This window comes from Capra hircus, chromosome 11, assembly GCF_001704415.2.
Source record: "Capra hircus breed San Clemente chromosome 11, ASM170441v1, whole genome shotgun sequence".
Taxonomy (NCBI): Eukaryota; Metazoa; Chordata; class Mammalia; order Artiodactyla; family Bovidae; genus Capra; species Capra hircus.
In genome coordinates this window covers 88,498,307-88,503,318 of record NC_030818.1, presented here as the reverse complement: position 1 = coordinate 88,503,318, position 5,012 = coordinate 88,498,307, and the positions used below count along the sequence as shown (strand labels likewise).

At 46.4% G+C, this 5,012-nt stretch overlaps 1 non-coding gene across 1 annotated transcript; it reads right to left on the bottom strand.

The window, feature by feature from the left end:
* Window positions 3,727–3,798, bottom strand: TRNAC-GCA. The gene has a single exon. It is a non-coding gene; the product is annotated as a tRNA-Cys (tRNA).

The following is a 5,012-nucleotide window of genomic DNA, read 5'->3' as shown; positions in this document are numbered from 1 at the left end:
GTATGCGCCTTATGTGATAAAAGGCAGCTATAATAAAGTGATGGATTTGGGATGGGAAGGTTACCCAAGATAACCTGGGTGAGCCACTGTAATCACAAGGGTTCATGTAATAGGCGGAGATAGAATTACAGCCAGAGGGAAAGTGATGTGATGATGGAGTCGGAGACTAGAGAGACGCGCCTTGAAGATGGAGAAAGGAGCCCTGAGATGAGGAACGCAGGCAGCCTCAGAGGCTGGAACTGCTGAGAAAGGGACTCTCCCCAGAAGCCCCTCCCGAAGGAACACAGCTGCGCTGACACTTTGATTCAGGGCATCTGACCTCCAGACTGTAGCAGAACAAGTGCTGGTTTAAGCTACCAATTTATTGGTAATTTGTAACAACAGCAATAGGAATCCAATACATGCCCTCAATTATTTCCTGCCTCAACAGAGCCTCTTTAGGTCATAAATTTGCTCAAGTCACTCCCTAGCATAAAAACTTTCTATAAAAGCTTCCACTGGAGATTCAAAAAGTTCCTAAAAGAAGCCTGCAGGCACTGTTCCAACCCACCCTCGGCCCTGGGGGCCTTGCCCTTCTCCTCCCCTCCCCGCTAAACTAGCAGATAAGCCTGGACTCTTCTTCCTGTTCCTCAAGCCGTCTGCATCCTTCCAGCCTTCAGGCCTGGGACAGAGATCAGAGCGTGTCTCCACGGCTATCCTTTCCCTCCCTAGTCACACAGAGCACTTACATTTGGACACTCCCCTACAATTAGCTCCTAGCAGCAGGTTGACCCCTCCAGGCCGTCCCCGTACCATCCTACCTGCTCTGGCTCGGCTCTCATCTGACAGCTGATGCATAAGACCCTGAGCCCCCCCCCAGGGGCTGTGGGGCAACATCATCCATGTGTCCCTGCAGAGCAGGGCCCCCCCACCCACCCACAATTTGGGTGTGAAGTGAGAGAGAGAGACGCATGACTTGTGTTAAGTGGCTGAGATTTGGGGGTTGTTTGTCACAATTGTCCAGACCATTCTCACTCCAGGTATTTCCACAGCAGCCTCCCCGGGGTCTCAGGCCCATCCTGAGGGTCCTACATAAAGGAACCCCTCCACCCACGTGCGCCTCTCGTCTTTCTTCACAATAGTCGCTGCTGTCCCCAATATTGTTTTGTCTTTTTCTTTACTTGTTCACCCTTGTGTCCTCAATGCATCTGATAGAAAGTAAGCCTTCAGTACATACTGGTTGGATGGGTGGATGGGCAGGTGGGTAAGTGAGTGGGTGAGTGGATGGATGGTGGAAGGAAGGGGAGGGCCCACGGGATCGACAAATGCAGGAATTTTGAAAAACTAGGAAGAAGAGGCTAACATAGCTAGAGAGATGTGTAGAGATAAGCACAAATAAGTTATGCATGCTTTATATGTTATTCTAAAAATTCTGATCTTTATTTCATGGGAATTAGGAAGCCACTGAGGTTTTTGAGATCAGAATTTTACTTTGGCGGCACTGTTAACAGTATTTGGGGTAAAAAGATTGGAGGTAAGTTGACCAATTTGGAAACCACTTGTAATAATAGTAAAAATGATAATATAATAAGTAACAAACAACTAAAATAATAAATAATAATTTTAAATAGTAATAAAGAATAAGTACCATATACTGACACACATATACGGAATCTGAAGAGATGGCACCGATGAATTTATTTTCGGGGCAGCAGTGGAGAAACAGACATAGGGAACAGACCTATGGACACGGTGGGAGGGGAGGGAGAAGGGGAGATGTATGGAGAGAGGAATATAGAAACTTACAATACCATGTGTATAATAGATAGCCAAGGGGAATTTGCTGTATGGCTCCAGGAACTCAAACAGCGGCTCTGCGGCACACTGAAGGATGGGGTGGGGAGGGAGATGGGAGGGAAGAGGCCTGGGAGGGAGGGGACATGGGTGTACCTATGGCTGATTCTTATTGATGTATGACAGAAAACCACAAAATTCTGTAAAGTAATTAACCTTCCATTAAAAAATTGAACAACAACAAAAAAAGAATATGAGGTGGATGAAAATGGAGCCTATTATACAGAGAGAAATAAGTTGGAAAGCAAAACACCAATACAGTATATTAACTCATATATATGGAATTTACAATGATGGTAACAACGACCCTATATGCAGGACAGCAAAAAGAGACACAGTTGTAAAGAACAGACTTTTGGACTCTAGGAAAAGGCGAGGGTGGGATGATTTGAGAGGCTAGCATTGAAACATGTATATTACCATGTGTGAAGTAGACCACCAGTCCAAGTTCAAAGCATGAATCAGGGCGCCCAAAGCTGGTGCACTGGGACGACCCAGAGGGATGGGATAGGGAGGGAGGCGGGAGGAGGGTTCAGGATGGGGGACACACAGACACCCATGGCTGAATCATGTCAGTGTGTGGCAAAACCACCACAATATTGTAAAGTAATTAATCTCCAATTTAAAAAAATAAGTTAATTTTTAAAAAAGAATATGCATTATTAACATTTATTGTGTCATAAGTCTATAACAAGCACAGCACTAATAATGCAGTTGCATTGGAGTTCCCCTAATCTTCACAACAACCATAGGGGTGAAGAGGTATTAATATATCTGGCTTCCCTAATAGCTCAGTTGATAAAGAATCCACCTGCGATGTGGGAGACCCTGGTTCGATTTTTAGTGTTTAACCTCTTCTCACACAAAATCTCCTGTATCAGCAAAGTAAGTCCAGAAAGAGAAAAACAAATGCCAGATATTGACACATATGTGGAATCTAAGAGAAAATGGTATAAAGGATCTTTTGTGCAGAGCAGAAACGGAGACACAGACAAATGAATGGATGGATGCCGAGGAGGCAAGGGGTGGGGTGGGAGGAACTGGCAGATTGGGGTTGACTCATAAACACCAATGACTTTTGTGGTTTAGTCGCTAAGTCGTGTCTAATTCTTTTGGGACATCATAGACTATAGCTAGCCGTACTCCTCTCTGTCCATGGGATTCTCCAGGCAAGAATACTGGAAGTGGGTTGCCATTTCCCGCACTGGGGGATCTCCCCCCACCCAGGGATCAAACCCACTTCTCCTGCTTTGTCAGGCAATTCTTTAGAGATGAGCCACCAAGGAAGGACCGAACACCACTGATTCTCTGCATAAAATAGACAACTGATGGGAACGTACTGCATAGCGCAGGGAACTTTACTTAATGCTCTAGGATAAACTGAATGGGAAGAAAGTCCAAAAGGGGAGGGGGTATATGTATCTGTATGGCTGATTCACTTTGCTGTACAATAGAAACTAACAAAACATTGTAAAGCAAATCTACCCCCCCCCAAAAAAATTTTTAATTCCCTGGATTCTTTTTGCTGTTCTTGTTTTTGTTAGAAACCAAGCTTTGTAGTATTTTTTCTCCAAGTGGCACACCCATGACCTCAGTGTCCTCACACACATGCCTGGGCATTTCTGCCATTTCACCCAGCAACTCATGGGAAACAAAGGGAGGCCAAGAGAGAACTGCAGAGAAATAGGCAGAGGCTCACAAGTAGTAAAGATGATGAGCATGTTTCTTAAGAAGTCTGAACAAGGACTAGGCTTACTCACAAAGAAAGTGAAGTCATTCAGTCGTGTCTGACTCTTGCGACCCCATGGACTGTAGCCTGCCATGCTCCTCTGTCCATGGGATTCTCCAGCCAAGAATACTGGAGTGGGTTGCCATTTCCTTCTCCAGGGGATCTTCCCAACCCAGGGATCGAACCTGGGTCTCCTGCATTGCAGGCAGATGCTTTATCCTCTGAGCCACCAGGGAAGCCCCAGGCTTACTCCCAGGCAATGTTAATTTCCCTGGATATGCTTCACCTTGGTCGCCCCGGTTCTGATCTTGGTGGTATGTACTCAATTGCTCTGTAGTGTTCAACACTTTATGATCCCATGGACTGGAGCCCACCAGGCTCCTCTGTCCCTGGAATTCTCTAGGCGAGAGTACTGTGGAGTGGGCTGCCATTTCCTCCTCCAGGGAATCTTCCCAACCCAGGGGATTGAACCTGTGTGCCCTGCATTGGCAAGTGAATTCTTTACCACTGAGCCACCTGGGCAGCCCTTGGTGGTGGGTACTGACAAATACTGACCAAAGCTTGGCGCTCCAGACTCAGGGTGAGATCAACAGAAGGTCTCTAGTCCCAGGCTCATGGAGCTCTGTCTGCTTTAGGTCATCTGTTGATTTGATCACAGGCCCTTTTTCATTCCAAACTGAGCGTCTAGGCTTGTATGCCCCCGTGCTTCGATCTGGGGCCAGCACTGTGATAATGGTAATTTTTCCCTGTGGTATGCATGAGCGTTCCCATGGGAACATAATTTAGCTGGACATATTAAATCATGTCATCAGCAGTCATGAGCCCAGTGAATTATTGATCAATGGCTGTGAAGAATTACACTTGGAAGCAGAGACTCATTTACAGTCAACTTTATTGTGGAAAGTCTCCATCTGACAGAGCCCTGCCCGAGAATGATCTTTTCAGCGCTTTGTGTCTTAGGCTCTTCAGGACCTGTATGATGTCTTTGAAAGGACCATGCAACCCTCAAGTAAATACAAGTTCTATGGTGCTTTTCATTTCAGGAGCTTGTCTTGTATTTAGGAGCTGGAATATACAGAAGGACTTTCCAGTCTGTGTATTACCTAAGCCTACCGCCTCCACTCCACCCAAAATGACAGCACCGCCCCCTCCCCCAGATTCCTCAGCATCTGCTGAGTGATGCTAGGCGGCACCAGCCCAGGCACTGGCTCTTCAGCTTCTTTTCCTGGTTTGCGTGTTCTTCCCAAATACATCCACACGTTTGATCCCTGGCTTCTTACCCCTCTCCTCATACAGTCAGGGAAGGATGATAATTGAGCCTGTGGATGAGGATGGTGGATGGCATTGGTGGGGCGCATGGAGGTATCTGACCCCAACTTCTAGCACTCTCTTAGAGGGTGGGAACATGTAACGTGTTTTGTTTTCTCCCTGCAGGTCTTAGTTTCACAAG